Genomic DNA, 10,184 nt, shown 5'->3' with positions numbered 1-10,184 from the left:
ATGAAAAGTCTCTTCCTACTGTCTTCATGCAGCTATAGAAACAAAGGCTGGTGCAGAAGTAAACCTGAATGTATTTTTAATCAGTCCAGGGCATTTTAGAAAATGCCACTGAAGTGGCAACATTGAAGTAAGGGAAGAACAATTTACATACAAATCAAAGAGAGGCAGTAATACCTCAGTGCTGTATGTATGTACTTCAATGTATTTGGATGCAGTGTTTGATACCAACCCCAGTCAGTTAATCTGCTAACCTATTTTAGGTGCTGGGTGATGCATATCCTCCTTCTGAGCAAGAGCAGCACTGCATCTCCTCCCTTCACAGACAATGCAGCACAGACAGGCAAGGCTATCAGTCAAAACCAAACAGCTTCTCTTTATTGTGGTAACCTTGGGACAGGGTGGTGCAAAGCATAGCTAAGTGCTTAGAGCGAAAGGACTGGGTCTGGTGTTTGGGTGTTTTTCTTGGTTTGTTTTTTTAACTGCTTTCCTATTGCAACCCCTGACCACCACATCCTGCCCCACACAGTGTGCTCTCCCCAGAGGTTGCTGCCTGTACACTGAACCTCTCATGCCTGTTTAAAGAGGACTCATCGGAAGTGTCAGCATCTCCACCTTCCCCAGCACCTTCTCTCCCCTCCCCCTCGAAAGGGGAAGAAGGGTAGCTCCTTGCACAATGCTATACTAACCAGAAGAAAACAGAAAAAAAAGGCATAAGTTTATCTGTATTTCTCTTGCATGGAAAAAAGCTTGCTTTTATGGCCTAGCCAATAAAGGACTCAAAGCTGTCTTTCAGAGATGTGTCAAATTGTATTGCAGCTCTTCATGAGTTAGAACACTAACCTATGTGCCTTTTAGCATCATCCACATCCCTGGATGCTTGTGAACATGAATAATCAAATACCTCAGTACTCTTTTTATAACTAAGATGTACAGTTAAACTCAGGCAACCCTTAACAGCATTGCATTAGTTAAACACTGAGTAAAGGAACTCTAACTTCCATTAGAAATGCTGCAGTATTTAGAGGATTCCCAGAATAAGGCTGACATCCTTCACCATTACTGAAAAAAAAAAAAAAAATCATTTCATTCAAGCCTGCTGCCACATCAAAACAAGTCACAATATACTTAGAATGCTATGAAATCAGTTGTCAAATAACTTGAGTTCTTTTTAAGATAGGCCTTAAATGAATGACAAGGTGACTGATAACTATCCAAGGTCAACTGTCACTAAAGAAGCCATCAAATGCAATTCTAGCACATTCCAGGAACCAGATGCCAATTTGGAAGTAGAACAATATCATCAGTATGAAGCACTTATGTGCCAGTGCAGCAGTAAAAAAGAAAGGGCTGTCTCAGGCTAATTACAGCTTCTTGATAAAATACTTCTTCAAGTATTACTCAATACAGCAAAATTCAAAGATGATTTTTGAATGAATGCTATACGTACAGAAGACTACCTTCAAAGAACAGCAGTAACACAAGACTGGTACTATAGGGATAAACAATTGTGCGCAGGCTTTCAGTGCTGCAGTGTAACAAAAACTTAGTTCAGTCCTTGACTGTGTGCAGTAAGTGGATAATTGTCTGGAAGGCATAGCACATCAGGAAGCTCTAGGTTCCTCCATTTCCATACAGCTTTTCCAGAAACACTACTAAAGTTTTTGCAATTTCGCATAATATGAGACTGAGTGATGTCAATACTACCTAGCGACACATTCACGCTTCATTCACTACTCACAAAAGCATGAAGGTCATGATGTGAAACTACTGATGTTACTTCACTCAGAACTGGTTATCATTTCAGTCAGTCTGCAACTACAGAATTGCACACCCTCTGTTCTCCAAGCATACTGACAGTTATTCCCTAGCAACTATCCTCCTCCTTCTCATGCAGTCAGGAAAGAAGTAAGCCTCAGATCAATACCTTTGTCATGAAGGCCGAAGATCTTAACATGAAAAGATGCTACAGTGTATGGGTTAACAACAGCTTCCCTGGAACCACAGACTGCAGTCCCTCTTCCACCTTAGAGGCTGACATCCAGTATTATAAGCTCTGCTATTGGAAAGAGGAGCATTAAACCTTACAGGTTGTTGCAAGTGGAACATTTAATAAATGCCTTGCTGTTCTTTGGCTTTAAGGGGAGAACACTGTTAAACTAACATGGAAAACATGACCTAAATGAGAATTCCTTTGGCGACAATTTAAATCTGAACTGCTACATATACCAAATGCAAACTTAATACTGTATTTAGGAGAGCTAACTTAACTCTTCAAACCTTTCATTCTCCCTCTTTCCCTGCAGTGTTTCTCAATTCCTATGGAAAACAGCTCTTATCTCCAGAAAGTCAGCAGACAGTCCCCTCTGGGATTGCTCACATTAAAGAAAGTTTACAAGTAAAATTCCATTCAACAGATTTTATTTATCAATTTGGTTTTGTGATTACAACTGTTTCAGTTTTCTTCCACTGAAGACAAAATACAAACTTTTACAGCAACACTTGCAGAGAACATTCATAAGATAACAGCTTGATATTTGCACAAGTTGGCTTCAAGAAAAAGCCAGATAACTTGAAGAGTCACTACAGTTCAGTGCCTAAAATTGATTTAGGGTCAAATACAACTACAGATCTATGAGCTACCTTCCACTTCAAAACACAAGGCCAAGAAAAACTGCAAGTTGTTACTTCAGGTTTTTTGCCAGTACACAGCACATATCAGCTGACACTGCCATTTCACAAAGGAGTAATTACTTTCTATAGTGACACAGCCAAGCACATGGTGAAGATGTACAACCCAGCCTCCCCTCCCCCCAAACAACTGAAAGGGAAACAATCCGAGCCACAACTGTAAACCGTGGATTATACCTTGTTGGCAAGGCTAATGAGCAAGCAGTGCGTAGTGCAGGTCTTCCAGAACATGATTATATAGATATAGTACTAGCTTGAGTTTCTCAGATCAGCATCGGTACATGTCAGAGATCCTGGGTTTCCTATAGTCTTGGAAAGTAGCAATTGCTGGCACTGAGAAAAATTTAATAACTAAGGCAAGGTATCCCTTCTACCCTTTTAAACAAAATTTGAGGCAAAAGATTAAGCAACTTTAAGGCACTTCAAAAATTATTTTCAGTTTGCTTTACCAGCATACTTTATCAGCAACCTAAAACAGGATCAGCATAGCTCATGAATAAGCATTTTAGCAACATTTTACAGAGCAACAACTTTTTTGTGGCAATGTCTTCCATGCTATGAAGTGTCCTGCAAGTTTCCCAAAAGATAGCCCTTTGAGGCCAAAAAAGTTATATACTAAGCATACAGTTTGCTTTGCTGAGCTGAAGGAGAACTCTGTCACACTTTAGAAGAGTGTTTTGCTCACTTCGAAGCACAGAATACAAGCTCATGGATATCTCTTTAAACACATAAATGCAATAAAATAGTTCCGAGAGAGGGAAAGGACAGCTTAAGTGATTTTGCAATAAGGCCAAGGATATACCATCTAACCCACACACACACACTGTTGCTGGAAACTGGCTGCTCACTCTGCTGTTTTAATAAACCTGAGCTGATTGTCTTAGTTTTGTTTAGAAAACCAAAAGCTAATGAATTCAAAGATACAGTACTGGTGAGTAACTTCTGTATTTTGTAGCAATTTGAGTTTTCTATGCAGCACAATAGAAACAATGCCATTCAAACTAGAAGAACACAAGAAAGCAACACTGTGCACCTTAAGTTTCTAACCGAAGTGCACTTAATTTGCTTCATATTTAAGTTCCACTGCCATGACTGTTATCTGCATTAACGCTATCATTTTGTATTAGGTGCCAAATTCCAGACAAGTCAGAGCTAGTAAGACAGTAGTACAGACTATCCTGAAATTGATGATCAAGGAATATCATCACAAGCTACATATTACGTGTTACATCCACCTCTTGGTTTTATCTTTACTTCCATTCTTCCTGTGGGTTTATTTTCACAGGTGCTCAAGTCAATCTATATTGGAGAGGACATACCTTTGATATTCAGATCACATGGCTGATCTGACCAAGGAGGGGGGGGGGCGGACCAAACAACCACCAACCCACAACCCAAACAAACCAAACCCAAAACTATTTGGCCAAATAGATTTCCTTAACCAGTTCACTGCAGGATGACACAAACCTGATGCCAGGAAGTGTGGAGGGGAAAGAGAAAAGGTGTAGCCCTGGCAGCCCCAGGACTACAGCAATCCTGACTAGGATCAAATCAGCAGATCCTCTGAACTACCCTTAACTGCTCCTTCAGCAAGCAAACATACAAGAAGGTAAAAGAGGAAAAAAAACCCCAAAAACTAAAAAACCACACCCAACAAAACCCTGAAATTAATTACAACGAGTTTAAGAATCATTTGAATAAAAATAACCTCAGGACTTCCCAAACACCAGTATTTCAAGTATAAATGTAGTAAGCTGTTGCCTTTTAATGCAGGGAGTGAACTGAATTTTATCACTAGTTTTATGTTGGTCTTTGTAGGCCAGAATAAAAGGTAAACAACTTAAAGCTTCTGTTTGTAGCCAAACATTACTGTACCATGCTCCCTCACCCTCAAACAAGGTCAATAAGGGACAGTTATTTAGTGTAAAAAGTTTTTAAACTGGAATGCTCAAGTCGCATGTATTCCATTCTCCTATATAAAGCTAGTACTTAATAGTTTTATTTATCTTTGACATAGGTGGGACACTTTTGCAGCCTACTGATTTTTAGTCTTTTAAGGCACTAATCTTCATTTCCCCTTTAGAAGGATCATCCCTACGTCCCCCTCTCCACCCTCAGCATTAATTGGAAAGGGCATAGGATTTCTGTTTGGAATGCAGTATCTTATGAGGCAACCTTTATTCTTGTGTAAAAAAAAAAATTTATGGGTTACATTACTCTGTTAAGACATTATCTACTTCGACAATTTTGTTCATCTTTCTAGCAGCACGCTGTAAGAGCCACAAGCTAGTATAAATGGTATTTCACTCCCTGAAGTCAGTCACCAATAATTCACATCTTGATAAAACTGAAGGGATACTGTATCAAATATTGATTAAATTAGCCTTCACAATAAGTCATCATGAGATTGTCTACTCAAGACAGTGTTGCCACTGAATAAGAATCTCTGAACATCTACATTTGGCATATCAAAAACAAAAAGTCCCACAGCAGCAGCCACTAAAGGAAAATAAGACAGCCATTAGAACCCATGCAGCATATTGCAAGTAATCCTGTTGAAGAGATTCATACCACCTCTTGCCAAGTATAATGTTGCAAAAATATTAAAGTCTTCTTTTAGAGATCTAAAGGATATTATCAACTGCTGTCTTCCATGAGCAACAGAAAATATTTTGGTTCAGTGAACTACAGGTGTTGGGCTACTAGTCCATTATAAAGTGGCAGGTCCTAAAGTGTGTGATAGTTTCGGTCTTTCGACTTGCAGAATTTGTACAGAAAGAAAACAACCGCCTGCAGACCCAGAACAAGGACAATTCCACCTATGAAACTTGCAGCATCAAATGTAGATTTGCGTGAAGGAGGTGCAGGAATCACAGTAGCATTTGTACCTGTTAAACACCACATTAGAGTTTGTGAGTGCACAATGCTTACAATAGTTTTACAGATTTTAGTATTGCCTTCCTTGTATTAAGATTACTCAAAACTTCCAAACATCAGTAAGGAAACAAAAAATAATCAAAAGTAAAGACATGTCAACAGCTGCATTTAGATTAGTGATACTGAAATTCTGATTAAATACTGTTTGTACAAGGCTAGAGATATTTATAGCCAAACTGCTCTGGACTTCAACATTGAGCAAGTCCCAGCTGGACTTTATTTGTACTTCAAAAAGCCAAAGCTTTCCTCCTTTACACAGAAGTATATTATTGATATGCTCACATTCAAAACACATTTTCCAATCTCTGCTGCTTGCTCCTTTTTTTTTTTTTTGCTTTAATTTGAATTAAATTATCTTTTGCCTACTGTACTTTAGCCCAAGAGTTATGCTTAAAGAAATCAGCTGAAGCCACACCTCATACAAATCTGGAAGTAACAGCCACCTGCTGACAGCTAGTTTTGAAGAGCTTTACTTCGTAAGAGCTTTTCATGAAATAGCGTATTCAGGACAGATGCTGAAATAAAATACTTCAGCTTATTCCCTACACTGTAGCCCTTTTTTTCTTTTTTTTTTAAATAGGTATCCCATTATTATGCTGCAGGTGAAAAACAAAATAACACCTCCTGAGGACAAGTGAGTTAACACAAGACTTCCGTCCACACTATTAAAAGCAGCCAGCTGATTTCATTTTGACCAACATGTTTCTGACTTTTTAATATCTCACCAACTAGCTCTGTTTCTCAGGGTATTACCTTGCTACATACATACATCACCTTAACAAAATTAGACATGCCATAAAGTTAGAAGTGACAACAGCAGATATACCAATACTACTTTAATGTTGTCACTTGGTAAGTCTTTCAAGATAATGCTTTTAAAGCAACACTAATTTCTACGTATTTTATGCTTTAATTATGCTAGTAGTAGCACCTACCTGGTGTGCTGGTTGTTGGGGCAGCTGAAGTAACGGCAGTTGTATGTAGAGGAGCATGTGTAGTTACATTGGTGACATTAGCTGTTTGAGAGAAGACAGTATGTACATACCATAAGCTTCAAGAGTAAAGTTTGCAAGCACTAAGGTTCTCATGTAAATGATTTGTCTTGTTTTGCTTAAACAAGGATAAGCTTTGATAAGCTTCAGACTGTACCCCACACAACTTAAATGTTCAGCTGCACAGCATTAAGCCAAGTTTCTGCAGCAAGGACTTTTTTTTTCTTTTTTTTTTTTAAACTTTCACACCATTGTTACCCAAATATTTCAAGGTTCTCCACAGATCAGACAGTGATTCTTCATTCAGACAAAACCACTTTTCTTTCAAGACCCAGTATAAATGCTGGTGTTTGAACAGGAATCAAGACAGCTGCTTCAAGACAACCAAGAATCTGCATCAAGGCAAATGACTTCAATTGAACAGTCCTTAGAATCAGTTAGTATTTATTGTACTAAAAGTACTTAATGTAATCTCTCTAGACAGGAGATAAACATTTACAGGATAGCAAAACTTCCTCTTTCTCCCCCGTCCCCAAAACACGGTGAATGACATCACTGGAATAAGCAACCAGTCACCTGTAGCTAGACTGTCTCCTAAAAGCTCTTCCGTTATCAAGCCAGAACACTGGGTCTCTGACCACCACCCCCACCCCTGATTAGTATTATTAAAAATTAACCAGTATTCCACTATGTGCCTGGGACAAGTGCCAACATTTGTAGGTTTACTCAAAGCTACATGTCACCCTACTGTACATTAGGCTGTTCTGAGCCTAATCAAGTACCAACTCATTCCTTGCCAGCTCCCTTAAGCACCAGATGTTTTTAAAGATTAGATTTTTTTTTTTTGGGGGGGTGGGGGTAGGGGGTATGGGGGGGTTGTTTTGGTTGGTTTGGGGTTTTTCTGTTTGGTTGGTTTTTTTTAAAAAAACTTTACTGTCAAGATGGCAGCACATGTAAGAACAGAAATTTTTGAACTGGGCAACAAAAAACGCCATCAAAATCATAAGAACTCATGATTAGTGGAAATGACTAATTAATTCAAACAATTACCACTGAGCCAATTCTTAATTATGTTGGAAAGAAGCATTTTCTCTGTTAGAGTTTTATAAAATCCACTTGTTCCAAACATTGGAACCATTTATGTATTCCATACATCAGATGTTTAGTAGTCATGCTACTACAGTGATCTGTGGAAAAAGCCCTTGTCCTTTATTTTATTCACCACTTCCTAGTGTACTGCCATTCTATGTTCAGTGGTACTGTATTACCTATAGCAGTATGAACTGTGGTAGCAGAACTGGCTGGGATAGTACTGGAAGACGCCGGAGCAGTACTGGAAGACGCCGGAGCAGTACTGGAAGACGCCGGAGCAGTACTGGAAGACGCCGGAGCAGTACTGGAAGACGCCGGAGCAGTACTGGAAGACGCCGGAGCAACTGTAGGAGCTATGAAAGAATAAAGAGTGATGTTAAAGAAACTAGTGACAGTATTAAAATTAAAAAAAAAAAAAAAAAAAAAAAAAGGAACAGTATCAGGCTGAGTTTTAGGGAATTCATATAGCACCAAGTTCTATTGTAGTTTTGGTTTGAAATTACAAAGCAGTTGAATATTCAATCCACCACACTAACAGCAAAAGTTGCACAAGTGAATACATGGAAAGCCTTGTCACAGGCAGCCAAATCAAGCCAGCGTTCAACTGGCAACTCAAGATTCCTCAAAGCAAACAGAAGGGAGAAGAGTCCTATTGTACAAGCATAAACTGTGCATGCTTTACACATTAGGAAACTAGGTATTCAGTACTGCTTCCCAACCTCACTGCAACTAAAGTTGAACCTGATGTTATCAAGTTCAACTAGAAGTCAGAGTGGTTAGACATCTGAAGCAGTATGGGGGGAAAGCCAAGATATCCTCAAGAATTTGAAAGTTTAGCTAAAGCTTTCTGTTCCGAGAGCTATGGCTGGTTGTAGCTGCTCTGAGCTTCAGCATGTGCTGTAAAAAAAAAAAACAAAAAACAAACCACCAAACCCTGTGAAGCCTTCTACAACTTACAGTATTAACTGAGTTAATCACACACACACAGCTTGTCTAAACCGTTGCTTAATCATACACTGATACATCAGCAACTTCCTGCTGAAATACCATTATGTCCAGCAGCCTTCAATGCACAGGGTTATTTAAATCTGGTTATTTACATCTTGAAACAATTTACCATGGTGGAAACCAGAGCTGACTGTTTCTACAGAGATAGGCTGGATACATCAGAATCTATATTCTCTCAGGTCCCACTTGCATCCAGTCAGTTTAGGTCCGCCTTAATGTTTTTGCATGTCAATCCCTGAATGTAGTGCTGAGCCATGACACTGTAAGACCTGATAAGGTATGCAGGTTCCTCCCACACCAACAAAGATCCTCCACTAAAGGTGACGATTAAGTTTCCTTGAATATGCAGAAGCTAAACCACAACAACCTGATAATGTCACTACAAGTTTAACAGGAACAGATTGTAAAAATCCTACTCTTAGATATAGAACAAGGTATTGTAACAGCATACTCTCTTCAGAAAGCACTGAAAAATGGAACTTTTAACACTCCTGATTAAGAGATGATTGTTACAATTTTAGAGTCCAAATCAAGAGGAATTACTTCTGACTGGCTGCCACCACAAGACAGCGCATAGCAGTGTGGAAGCTTCATCTCTGTTGGTGTGAGCCAGCCTCTTCAGCAGCACTGTTGAACTCATCTAGACAACAGTATTAAGAATTTTCATTTGCTGTTCTAGATGTTAAAACCGGAAAATCCTATTTTAAAGTCCATTTCTTGTCAGCTTTCAGAAAAACTAAAATTGCGGGGCTTTCACAGAAGTGAAATTCAAGATTTAATCTAAATTATTCACATCCTGCAAATCTGCTTTGCACAGCAAGCACAAATTAATGAAAAGGCTGAAGCAGATATGCAACTGAGCATGTTCCTAGCACGAAGGATTTGCCTTATGCAGTTCTATAACCCAGACCTGCACTTCAGGACTGCACGAAGAGCTGTGCTAGTTAACAATTAAAAATCGAAATTTTGTAAGTTTTTCCTATTTACTGCATCTCAGATGAGGCAGTGGACTTAACAGGTGAAACTTTCTTGTTGAATATGAAGCTTACTGTCTTGAGGATGCTGACAAGTTCCTTAGGATATGCTGTATCTAATAGGAAACATCACCCATTTTAATCTAAGAAACCAAGGCAGTAGCCAGAGACATGCATCTAGTAAAATGTCAGGCTTCTTGAAGCAGCAACAGCAAGCAGTAAACTGAACGCACAATGACATGTATTTTAGTATCACATATCATAGGTTTAGGCTGGAAGCAAAGGGCTTATTTAGGTACTTGTACATGCTTATGTAAATTCTAGAAGGCATATTAACAAAGGTCAACAGATGAAAGAGTTGTGAATGCAACTGCTTCCCATTAAACAATGTGAAAGCTGAATATCTGAATACTTACGAGAACACTGTTTTTCAGCTGTACAGTTGTGATATTTCGTATCTGCTTCTGTTTCATTCACACACATGTATTCTGTC

The 10,184-nt window shown here is 38.9% G+C and overlaps 1 long non-coding RNA gene across 1 annotated transcript; it reads right to left on the bottom strand.

The window, feature by feature from the left end:
* Positions 1–4,048: 4,048 nt before the first annotated feature.
* On the bottom strand, positions 4,049–7,983 carry LOC142593291 (uncharacterized). Its single transcript, XR_012830953.1, has 3 exons — positions 7,886–7,983; positions 6,561–6,641; positions 4,049–5,576 (listed from the first exon to the last, which is right to left on the bottom strand). It is a non-coding gene; the product is annotated as an uncharacterized LOC142593291 (long non-coding RNA).
* Positions 7,984–10,184: the final 2,201 nt, after the last annotated feature.

Source organism: Pelecanus crispus, chromosome 3 (genome assembly GCF_030463565.1).
Source record: "Pelecanus crispus isolate bPelCri1 chromosome 3, bPelCri1.pri, whole genome shotgun sequence".
Lineage (NCBI taxonomy): Eukaryota > Metazoa > Chordata > Aves > Pelecaniformes > Pelecanidae > Pelecanus > Pelecanus crispus.
Note: the sequence above shows the minus strand (reverse complement) of the source record. Positions and strands in the feature narration are given on the sequence as shown.